This window comes from Trematomus bernacchii, unplaced genomic scaffold (genome assembly GCF_902827165.1).
Source record: "Trematomus bernacchii unplaced genomic scaffold, fTreBer1.1, whole genome shotgun sequence".
Lineage (NCBI taxonomy): Eukaryota > Metazoa > Chordata > Actinopteri > Perciformes > Nototheniidae > Trematomus > Trematomus bernacchii.
Genome location: NW_022988159.1, coordinates 818742 through 831769, shown reverse-complemented (window position 1 = coordinate 831769; position 13028 = coordinate 818742). Strand labels below are relative to the sequence as shown.

The 13028-nt window shown below is 37.1% G+C and overlaps 1 long non-coding RNA gene across 2 annotated transcripts; it reads right to left on the bottom strand.

The window, feature by feature from the left end:
- Positions 1 to 4340: 4340 nt before the first annotated feature.
- Positions 4341 to 5586, bottom strand: LOC117475911. 2 transcript variants are annotated; one of them, XR_004555214.1, is made up of 3 exons: positions 5509 to 5586; positions 4623 to 4715; positions 4341 to 4446 (listed from the first exon to the last, which is right to left on the bottom strand). It is a non-coding gene; the product is annotated as an uncharacterized LOC117475911 (long non-coding RNA). The 2 variants fall into 2 exon arrangements; XR_004555213.1 differs by lacking the exon at positions 5509 to 5586 and adding an exon at positions 5158 to 5201.
- Between the last annotated feature and the right edge of the window lie 7442 nt (positions 5587 to 13028).

Sequence of the window (13028 nt, the reverse complement as noted above, 5' to 3'; positions counted from 1 at the left end):
TACGCCATAACGGTGCACAGCTGATAGAAAGGGACACCTACTGGTTAAAGCACGTTATTGCATTTTATAATTGTATTATTAGATATTGACCAATGAGGGCACGAGATAAGTTTGTGCACAGATGGAAGGCTGACAGGCAGGTAGGCCATCCAGTTACTTTAGCCGTGCCGGCTAAAATGATTGGTCGTGCTTTTTACAGTACCACGGTTTCCACAGATGACATTTTTTTATGGATTTTTTGTCAAAGCACTTCAGATATTCATTGCTATCGGGATGTTAAGAGCATTCCATGGAATATAACAAAAAGTGTATCTCGAGCCGGTTTCTCAAACTTACCTACCCCACCTTTAAGAGGATGTTTGTACTCCTGTCTTCTTTTATTTCCTTATCTTTCTTTCAGGTGTAACATCTACCAATGGTTGTACATAGACCTCCTCCACCTCTTTGCTGTCCTACTAGTCAACCCTCCTGATCAGAGCCTTTCCTAAATAGTGGTAAGTTGTTTTACAGTTCAGTGTACGTTCATTTAGCAACTTAATGCTTTACTGCTGTTCAATAAACCCTATATATACACATCCATCAGCAATCAATAAAACAAATCATCCAACACAAAATAGAAGAAATCTATTTATTTTTATACAACAGCATCTATTGGGACTGCACATTGATGTCATCAAGAGCCATTGAGTCTACCTTTTGTAGTCGGCCTATCAGAATGTTTACAATTTCTTTGTCTCTTAACATTCCTATAATCATTAGTTTTTTTATTGTTGGTATTGTTTTGTTCTTTATTTTTGTTGGGAGAATCACTTTGCAATTGTGTAAGTGCTATAAATAGTTATACTAATATTATTGTTGTTACCATCATTACTATTATTACAAATGTTTTCTTTGTTTTCTTTATTCATCGCTGCAGAAAGGATCATGCCAGCCCACATCAAACACCTGATCAAGAACTTGTGAATCTTCAGGCAGAAAAGATGAAAACACCTGTTCAAAGTTCCAGTTTCCTGTACATGGAACCATGCCTGTACTCTGTTCCACATGTCTTCAGTCAGTTCTGGACCCCATGACTCGGACACTAGTTCTACCAAGGCTCATTAGAGGTAAGCAGTGGTAGGAGAGTGGAGTTATCTTTGTATTTAGGCTGCAAGTCGACAAGAATAGATTGTTCAGACAAGAGGCACCATGTGTTACGCAGGTGTGGCGCTGATATAGTCTATATAATATGCGGTTGAACTTTAAAATTAAATTATTTCCGGTGCAGAGACAAACACTCGAGGTGGATGTATAAAGTACATAGCCTACTTGTGTTAATAAAATATAGCGTATATCCCTCAATTTATCGACAATAAGAATGACAATACATACTTCCGGGTGTAAAGTAATATATCCATCATACTGTAGCAGGGTGTCCTCGGGTTCTTAAAAAGTATTCAAAGTTGATGAATCAATTTAGCGAAAATTAAGGCTATTAAAAAGTATTAAACGGCATTTATACTATATATATATTTATAGGTATTACATTTTGTAACTTGTTTTCAATAAGTATATAACTTGTCCAAAGAGGTTGTATTCTACAGTTTGCCTGAATGTAATCATTGCGTAGGTGTGTAGTGTGATTCTGTGTAGTTTATTTATGGCATCCCGTTGGATTTGACGTCATCTGAACAGGACATCGCACGCTCACTGCTTGATAGCGCGCGAAGGTCCGTTTACGCCGGTTGTTAAACAACATCGTTATGGGGAAATGCAAGTTTGCGTCCAAATGGTTGGAAGATAAGGAGGGAGGACAATCAATACTGTATATAGTAAATGTGAGGTAAAGTGTGTCGCCAATGTAACCGGTTAAAACTCAAAGTGGCGATGAGGTCTTAAAATGTACGGAAAGGGTCTTAAAAGGTATTAAATTTGACTTCAGGATTCCTGCATATACCCTATACCTCCACTGGAGGTAGATTCTGAAAGTAAAATATACACTTCTCACTAGAAATGTAATCATAAAGCATTATTATGGCCAAACTATCCTACAATTTAGGATTTTCCACTGAAAAAGGTGTTGGATTCAAGATTCAAAGGTTTTATTCTCATATGCTCAGCAGCTACAGTGTAGAAATGTCAATGCAATTCTTCTGACCTGAGCTCCTCCAACAATGCAACATATACAATAAAATGTAGTGCAAAAAGTTTATATATATTTAATATAATAGAATATGATATTTACAAGAACAGAATATGAAATTAAATAATGTAAATTAAGAAAAAAATGTAATATGGTGTATTGCGTGGATAATAGACCCAATCACAGTGAATGTTCAAAACTAAATTTGATACCTTTTTCTTTTTCATCTCACAGTGCACATATTTAAAGGAAACCTATCATGCTATATTTAAATGATATATTGTAGGGCCATACCTATAAGGTATATTTATACGTTTCTGTTTTCGAAAATACCAAACAGATCATGCATTTTAGCCATGCCTCATTTCGCTCTATGTGTTGTTTGCTGTCTACAGGTCTGATTTTGTGTGCTGCAGCTGACCACGCCCCCCTGCAGGAGAGGGGAGCCGCTCTGATCAGCTGCTGGGCTGTCAGAAGAGGGGGAGAAAAAGAGATCTCCGTCCTCCGTGTTTTATTATAGCCTATACAGAGTCGTTATTCATTTGTTTTAAAGCTCAATAAATAACAAAGACCTTTGACCGGCACTTTTCTAATTTTGTCCGGAAGATTTAAACTTTAACGGACATCTTGACCGGCGAAAGAAACTGAAACTGAAACTCTGCCGCACGGTCCCCTCGTTCCTTGGAAGAGGCGGAGAGGTGGGTGTTTGTCATCTGCTGGTGGACTAACCGGAGAGAATTACAGTGTTTGCCTCGACGGGGAGGGATTGCATTGAATTAAAGCAGCATAAGGAGCAAACGCTTGCCTCGGGGAGGGAGAAAGAAAGCCACAGCGGAGAATAAACAGAAGTGTAACCATGGTAACCAAGTCTTCTTCGCTGCTTTTGTGGCAGACTACAGCGCCACTTACAGGCCTAGCATATGTACTACAGCGTCTCCAGCGCTTTCGAGCGGCAATGGCCGGCCGTGGCCCAACCCCACATTCCCCTGATAGGTGGAGAGTTGGCCCAATAGCCGTAGCGCCACTTTCCTGACGTCAGTAAAGTGTTCAAATCTGGATCAGTTTTTATCAGATCCGTTGCAGCCCCTTTTTTAGAGATTTGGGTATGGAGGAAAATAGAGAGGGTTGTGTTTTCTGACACTTGGTGAGTTCCCTGAAACACCGGGGACACATATTCATGTAGAAAAGACGTACAAAAGTGCATTTTGCATGATAGGTCCCCTTTAAGTAATCATAACACAAAGCTAAAAGTTAATCTGTTTTTCCTTTCTATTTTCAAGAGTGCTTCAGAGGATGGCTGAATTCACAAAACGTGGAGAAGACAGAGGGAAAAGTTGGCCGGTTACTACATTTCACTAAAAATACAGGACCTTGTGAAAAGCGGAAAGAAACAGTTGAAGGAAACTGCTTAAAAATATGAAGTAATGGGTGTTTTGAAAATGTTTTCAAATTTGTGTTAATGTTCATTGTGTGTTATAAATTATTTTCCTGCTTCTAATCATTTGATGTATGAGTATATATTTACAGACAATACATTCTATACATTCTGGTAAGGTAGGTGCTCTGATCTGAAATGATAGATTGAGCTACTGCAATTGGGTGAGAGTGTTTCATCATCATATATGACCAGCTTAACCATCAAGTAATAATCCCAGCTAAAGTTCTACTCAAGATCATACAAGTCTGACCAGCTAATGGTGACCAGCTAGAACACTGTGACCACCAGCTTTTACCAGTTAAACCAGCTATCCTGACCAGCTAATGGTGACCAGCTACTAGACCACTGTGACCACCAGCTTTTACCAGCTAAACCAGCTATCCCGACCAGCTAATGGTGACCAGCTAGACCACTGTGACCACCAGCTTTTACCAGCTAATGGTGACCAGCTAGACCACTGTGACCAAACCAGCTATCCTGACCAGCTAGACCACTGTGACCACAAGCTTTTACCAGCTAAACCAGCTATCCCGACCAGCTAGACCACTGTGACCAAACCAGCTATCCTGACCAGCTAAAGTGTCCAAAACCCCTCTTAACCAGCAAACTAATCCAGCCTAATATTGACTGGCTGGTCAGGCTGGTTTACCAGCCTGACCAGCCTTGTTGATCTTAGCTGTTTTTTTCAGCAGGGTACTTACTTCCGGGTGTACACTTCTCCGTTATCCAATGGGAATGGACGCTCACATTGCCTTTAGAAACAGTAGAAACACTCTCTTACTTTGTGTCTGAGGGTCCGGGTTCATCTCTGAAGTCTGGAGGTTCCTCTTCAGACCGGTCACTCTTCATAGACAGACAGCTGGGGACTGGAGACTCTGCTCTCCTTCTGTGGAAACAACACATGTTTTGCACTTCATCAGTTAATTCAAAGAGCAGCTTTTGACTTCTGTCTGTTCACCTGATTAAAGATTGTTGGACTTGCTCTGAACTGAATCTAATGAATTACATTGCGTTACATAACACTGGATCCTCTCCAGGTCAGGTCCCAGTAGAAACTCTTACTTTGTGTCTGAGGGTCCAGGTTCATTACTGATGTCTTTAGACCGGTCACTCTTAATTGAGTGCATGCCAGAATCAGGAGAAGCTGCTCTCAGTCTGAGGAAAAAACACATATTTTACACATATTATTTAGTTCTTGTAAAGAGCAGAGGTAATATTAACATGGCACTTGATTGGCCAATACTTCAATCTTCTTGCCTAGTTAGGTTTGCCTCCTTGATTTGACTTCTGTCTGTTCAACGGATGAAGATTTTTGGACTTGTGCTAAACGTTCTGTTTGTTAGTCGGGCTTCTTGGTTTCTGTCGTTACAGTTCAGTGAAAAGTTTTACGTTTGAAGTTGATTTACTTGACTTAAGTATATAAGTTGTTATAGTTAAATTCAACTGCATTACTGTAATCTACTGTGTTTCTTTATTATACTCTACTGCAGTGTTTCTGTACTGTGTTCATGTCATTACTAATCAACAAGTTATATTATCAGATCATTTAATATCTGAATCCTCTTCAGGTCAGTTCACAGCAGAAACAGTCTCTTACTTCCTGTCTGAGGGTCCGGGTTCATCTCTGAAGTCTGGAGGCTCACATTATAATAACACAATTATAGTATGTTAATCCAAACCATCATAATGACAAACTTGGGTTTCAAAACAAATCAGTCAGACTTCAGGCAGGCTGCTCTCCATGTTGACTGCGCTGGGCTGTTACATGTTATGTAACTCTGATGAATCAGAAACCAGGAAATGGATAAAAAAGTTCACAACATTTGAAGATGTCACTTTCGACTGCAGGAAATAAATATATTTTAATTTACAGATACTTTTCTGACATACAGTTTAACAGAGTAAATGATTAATGTGTTAAAAAGCAGACCCTGGTGTTAACACTCACCCTGTTTTCCTCCTCCTGCTCTGTCGAAGTGTGAAATGGAGTCTGGCTGGCAGTGTTAGGATGCGTGGAAAGGGTAGGACCCAAATGCAGACTACAATAAAAGGTAAAAAGGTCTATAAACAAAAAGCGAGCTTTATTTTAAAAGCTGAACAAAAACATGGCATGAAACACATAGGTAGCACAAAAACTGACCGTGACCCACATGGAGGGAGACAGGAAAAACCAACAATGAACCGACAAGGCACACAGGGGAAGACAAGACTAAATACAGAGAGGGGTAATCACAAGACGAGACACAGCTGGGGTAAGGGAGGCAGAAACACAAGGGCAACAGGTGAACACAATCAAACAATCAGACACACCAGGGAAACTAAGACAGGAAGGCAAACACAGGAAGAAGGAACAGAGAAGACACAAGGAGGAAAACATTTCAAAACAAAACAGGAAACCAGAGACAGAAAAAGACAAGACAAAACACAACACAGACAAATCGTGACAGGCAGTCTGACTTCATATTTTTACTTGAACGCCCTCACCTGTCTGTAGCTCCTCCCTTTGTTTCATAACCAGCCTCATCACGTGGACAGGTACAAACAGGTATTATTTTCAATTGCTCTCACAGTGAGACAGCTCCAAAAACATGTACAAGAAAGTTAGAAAATAGACAAGCAGCTGAAAACAAGCAAGTACAAATTATAATACCACAAAGTGAACAAAAATCAATAAACATCCTGCATTCAAAACCTTACTTGTGAGGTTGTCTTGAATGCATTGCTGCAGATTCTATGAGATCAATATATGTGTGTAGCTTTGTCCTGTGATAACCACGTATCTTTAAAAAGTCAACTTTTCATGAGTTTTTCAGAAAAACAGCCTGTTTTCAGCTTTGAGACGGTGCATTTTCAAGATGATCCAAGAGGCTTTTTAAAGGCATATAGCTTAAGGAGGAGAACTGCCTCAACACATACATAAATACTGGATCCTAGTTCATCGTAAACATTTAAAATCATCTGGAGATACGTGGTTATCACTGGACAGGAGGGGGAAGAACATCTGTAATCTTAAAGTAACTAAAGCTGTGTGTGTGTGTGTGTGTGTGTGTGTGTGTGTGTGTGTGTGTGTGTGTGTGTGTGTGTGTGTGTGTGTGTGTGTGTGTGTGTGTGTGTGTGTGTGGATTGGAAAGGGGGTGCGTGTGTGGATTGGAAAGGGTGTGTGCGTGTGTGTGTGGATTGGAAATGGTGTGTGTGCGATTGCGTGTGTGTGTGCGGATTGGAAAGGGTGTGTGTGTGTATGCGATTGCGTGTGTGTGTGTGGATTGGAAAGGGTGTGTGTGCTTAAGACTCGATCAGCAGGTTCTGATCAGTGATTGGTTCTCAGTATGCAGTCAAAGTCTCACTAAGAATCCTCTAGTCAGCTGCAAATATGGTTTTACCCCAAATAAAAATGGCGACGTCCTGTTTCTTCGACGTCTTCCTGGTTTGTTTATAGTTTTCTGTTTGCTTCGTTCCTTCTTGTCTAACCTCGCCTGCTCCTGCAGTTTTTGTGTTTATTTAGTAACAGCTTTAATTAAAACTCTCTTTTTTACACTCTTATACCTGCCTCTGCTGTTTCATTCTGCTTTTGACGGTTTTATAAAACCATCCTGAGTTAATGTCGCACAAACAGTGTACATTTCTCAAGACGTTGCTGAATGAAAGTGAAATGATTCATACAGAAGTATTAAGCATTACTGTAGTATCTGAATGAGTATTTAACAAAAGGAACTTTACAGTATGAGTAGTATTACAGATGTAATAATGTATATGAAACAGTATTAACCACAAAGTCATGCAGTCAAATTATAGGGCCTTTAAATCCAGAAACTGAATGTTAACTAACATTTAAACAGAAAGTAATGAAACACATCTGAACAGGTTCAATATTTCTCCTTATTGAAACAGTTTGTTCTCAGGATCTTTCTCTTCACTTCAAGCCGACGTGGATTTGGCACTTCGCCTAAAAACAGAGGAAGAAGAATCATTTTAACATTTTGTTTTACAATGTATACAAACTAGGGCTGCACTGAGTGTCCTTTATTTAAAATCTGAAGCTTCTTTCACTGCTTTTGAAGGTCTCTTGATGATTTGATGATGTTATCATGCTATGCTTCTTGTTGTGGTCACATGAAAGCAGCATGCAAGTTCTGTATTGATGGTGCCAGGGCTGTAAGATTAATTATTCAACAAACCCAATACTCGCTAAATAAAAGGCTAATTATGTGTGAAAATACTATTTTGAGTGAAGAATTGCAGAGCTGCATATACAGTATATCCCGGTTTACAAATCATATTTTACAGACTCAAAGAGGCCATATTGTGCTTTTGGGGGTTTCCCCTTTCCTTTCGGGTATGTTTGGATCAGGATGTGGTTCTGTATCGCCTGACTTTAGGGTAACTGCTTTAAAATATTGAATATGGAGGAAAACATCTGAAGTTTGGAAATGATTACAGCTATATTTATTGAGTTGATGTTACATTTTTGGACTTTACAACGCTCTGGAGTTATTGTAAATGTTAGTATTTATTTTTATATTTTATTTTTGACTAATGCCTACTAGTTACTAGAGTAGAAGTATAAAGTAGCATACAATGGAAATAGTAAAGTTCAAGCATACCAAAATTGTACTTAAGTACAGTACTTGAGTACAATGTACTTAACTTACCTGTGTACTTTGCACTCTAGACAGGTTTGTCTTATCAATGCTTATGTACTTACAGGACTTCAGCTTTCCTGAGTGTTTCTTGGTTTGTATCGTCATGGTTGATTACACATTATCGTCAGTCGCTTTGGAAAATGTAACGTAAACTAAATGAGAAGGTTTTTATTTCCTTTTTCTAATTTGCCAATGTGTAGTCGTAGCAGGTGGGTTTTCAATCTGCAACTGTGCTAACATACTGACTCTAAACACAGTCAAAATCATGCCAATAATACAATAAAAAACACACACAGCTTAGCATTTTAATATTTAACTAGTATTCAACAGAGGTTTTCTGACCACTTTTTACTTTGACTTCTTACATTTTGAACCCAAATACCTGTACTTTCTACTTCTTACATTTTGAACACAAATACCTGAACTTTCTACTTCTTACATGTTGAACACAAATACCTGAACTTTCTACTTCTTACATTTTGAACACAAATACCTGAACTTTCTACTTCTTACATGTTGAACACAAATACCTGTACTTTCTACTTCTTACATTTTGAACACAAATACCTGAACTTTCTACTTCTTACATTTTGAACACAAATACCTGTACTTTCTACTTCTTACATTTTGAACACAAATACCTGTACTTTCTACTTCTTACATGTTGAACACAAATACCTGTACTTTCTACTTCTTACATGTTGAACCCAAATACCTGTACTTTCTACTTCTTACATTTTGAACACAAATACCTGTACTTTCTACTTCTTACATGTTGAACACAAATACCTATACTTTCTACTTCTCACATTTTCCAAACAGGCTGGTTCCTTTAGTTTGAATGTGTGTTTGGTGGCGTGATCATTATTATTTAGAGTCATTGCGTGCCTATTGATTTGAACACGATCCGTGTATCCATCATTTCCTGGTCTTCTCTAAAGAAGAGGGACCAATGAAAACGTTGTCATGTTGCCGTTGTTCAGCATGGAAACATTCATTAGCTAACAATGACATTATTGTTCTATTAATATAAAGGGAGGTCAGGTACTCTTTAAAACAGCTGCTATGGGTACTTTTTACTTAAGCACATTTCAAAGCCCATACTTATTTACTTTTACTTGAGTAAAGAAGTTTAGTCAGTACTTCTACTTTTACCAGAGTATCTTTAAACACGAGTATCTTTACTTCTACTTGAGTAAAGGATGAGTGTACTTTTGCAATCTCTGACAATAACATATAACAATAAACCAGTTTGAGCTCTTAAACCTTCTCCAGTTAGTCCCAGTCTGACTTCCTTTCTCTCTCTCTTGTCTTTTAGGTCCTTGCAGGCTGAAGACTTTTCTTTTTGCCGCTGCTTTTAATTGATCTATTCACATCTTAAACTGCACTGTAACTTTTATCCATGTATTTTTTCTTTTAATGTTTATTTTATTATCTTTTCTTTTTAATGACTGATTTTAAATGCCATTTTCTTAATGTCTTCCATTTTTGTAAAGCACTTTGAATTGCCTTGTGTTGAAAGGTGCTTTTTAAATAAACTTGCCTTGCCTTGCCTTGCTTCAAAGGTAGCCATCGAGGAAGGCTTTTCTCCGGAGAGAATCAACGATCTGGATCAAAACGTAGCAGGCGAAGATTTCTATCAGTGATCGTCAGTGTGGTACGATCCAGATCCAGATCCAGAGAAACACAGCAGGATGTTTAACCTCACTGTGATTCCCTTTAGGCAGAATTATTGCCTGTTTATGCTGTTACATTTCCTCTGACCTCTGACCTCTGACACTGTGACTCAGGGTCACTTCACTCCTTTTAAAATGAGACTTTCTCTACATGTTGAGAAGTCCTTCAACAAGTGGCTTAAACCCTGAGGAGAGGTTTTCTATGGAAACTCAAATTTAAATTGGTTGAACAGAAAGTGCTTTGATTTTGATTTAATGTTTGAGGTAATGAGGAATGGGAGGAAACAGAAAGTGAGGGATGTTGTAGGATGTGTTTAGATTAAGCATGTTTTAACACATGTAAATGTATGTTTTAATGCTCTCACAGCTGCTTTGGTGGGGCTGAAAGAACAGGCTGGAATATTATGAATATTCAATTAGATTGGAAAGGTGAACGCACTCGACTGCTGCTGTAATGAGAGGAAAAAGGGAGCTGCAAAGTTATAAAACACATAGATTTTTTGTCATTTTGCAGCAAAATCAGCGATTAAATTTTTTTTTTTAACTTATTTGTATCCTCAAAGCCATTCCTGGGGAAAAAACAACTAATTTTGATGATACCAGAGCATACACAGGATACACCTTTATTAATAGTTCATATTTAGCTGTATTTTCCATATTTTCCACATCTTAGAAATGATGTTTCTCACAATCCCGATGAATAAAAGTTAAAATATTTAAAGATATCTACATAATCAAACATTTACACATCTATACAAAGTCCCACATTAAGAGGCATCAATACAACATGAAAATTTAACGGCACAAGAGTCAATATATACAAAAATAACAGTCACTTATAAACAGATGACGATGAATATGTTCATAGTCTTTGTTCAGGAGATAATCAGAGCTTTGAACTCACATTTAGGAGGAAAGGTTTGAAAAAGGAGAAGCTCCAACCAAAGATAAACATTAGGTTTCAAAGTCTGTGGGAACATTTATATTTCAGAGGTTTAGTTTTTGCAGAAATACAACTTTTATTACTTCCAGCGCTGTAGACTGCATGTTAGCATAGTATTGATAGTGGAGAAAATACATTTTAAAGAACGATGATACCAGTTTTTCTACATCGTTGTTGCACTGTTCACATTTCAAAAGTAGTTCAGATTCATTCAGAAGTATTAAATATTGGATAAAGATTATAATTAAACCCTTTAAAATCATAATCATAATGAAAATACACCTTTTTTCTCTTACCTGTAGTGCCATTCATACATTTTAAAGTCACATTTTTTATATATTGGTTGTAGAAACGTCCGATAATTAGCACTACGGCTAAGAGAGAAGATATAAACCTTACTTTGTATTCATTTTAATGTATAGAGGGGAAACTGAGGAGGTGATATCGGCTAAAAAAGTCACTCTTAATTTAGAAATATTCAGATAATTATTCAAACAGGACTGATTTTAATCTGTGCACTGTAAGTTATTATTTTAAAGGTTTTACATTATTATTTTTTAATGTACACAATCCTAGGTGTTTCAGTAATACGCTGCTGTAGGAAGATAAGAGAATATTTAGCAGTTTTTTATTTTATTGTCACATTTATGAAATAAGCTTCAGTTGTTCCTGGAGGATTTAACGTATATATATATTTAGCTTATTATTCCCAGTTTGCTTACCCACCAGCACCTTGTTAAAATGTTAAAGTGATGCCAGAAAACAACATTTCTGTTCGTCAAAAACTGTATAATTACTCCAGAAATATGACCAGTCAAAAAGAGTTGGTCGGCCATTTTGGAGAGCAATGTACGGCAACCCAAGAAGGACATTTGACACAGCGGCGTTTCACAAAGAAGAGAAAAAACACTCAAAAAAACAGACAACATTAATAATAATACACTTTATTTATAGAGCACCTTTCATGCTTGAAGTGCTTTTACAGAAAATGACAGAAAATGACAATAGTTATTGTTATTACAACGTGATTTCCCGATTATTTGAGAACTCCTTTTAGTGGGTTATTTACATTCTTATAATAAGTGAGAAATGGATTTAACTTCAGCTACCAAACTGCAGAAATAAGAAACTGTAAATGTAGGCAATCATTAATAATTAATATCTCATTCTTAACTGTGAATTTTCTTTCATTTTATGTCAAAATTAGAAATGTTTTAGTCTAGGCCAAAACGTTCTCTGTTGAGATTCCTGGAAAAAAGGGAAATTTCATTCAAAAGTTGATTCAAGAACAAATCTCTGTTATTAAGTTATTAAATCAGTGTTTTTCAAATATAGGACAATTATTGCTAAATCTGAAAGAGCTTCCCTAGCTTTGTAATTTCTATGATGTCCTATTTGGGTTGCCTTTCGTCAAATCGTGTAGTCATACCCCCCATATTGGACAGTTACGTACGGCAACCCAAATAGGACATTTGACGTCCAGACGGCTGCCTGAGTTGCACTGCGCAAGAATGTGTTGGTCTGCCATAAAGTTATAAACGATAAGAAATACGATAACAGAGAAATTACAAAGCTGGGAAAGACCTTTCAGATTTAGCAATAATTGTCTTTTAAGAAAAATACAGATTTAATAACAGAGTTTTTGTCTTGAATGAACTTTTTAATGGAAAATATTTTATGTAATTTCCCTTTTTTCCAGAAAAAAAAAAACGATAGATTCAGCAAGTGCCTCGAACTGTTTTTATTGTTAATATTCCTCACGTTATTTATCAGAACAACGCCTCCTATTCTCAGATTATAAATTTGTAAACCTTCACCCTCACACAGAAATCCTCTCTTGAATCTAATTGTTATTGATTAGCTGGAATAAGAAATATTAGCCAGTTTATATTATTGTTTTAGTTTGACTTTGTATTAAAACGTGACCTTTTCAAATATTGTAAAGTACTGTAAGAGAATAGCAAAGCTTTCCAGATGCACATTAAATAAGTCTTTAACTTCAATCTTTGTGTGGTTTGTTACTAATCTGTTCATACTGTAATAATAACGTGACACAAAAATATGACAATGACAATAAAACCTTAAAATCTTGAATCTTTGAATGGAAATATAATGTGTGAAAAAAATATATAATTTATCAAGTTGTCTTTTTTTATTTTCATTGTAAGCAGTGCGGGGGCCCCCCAGGGGACGGTGCTGGACCGTTTCT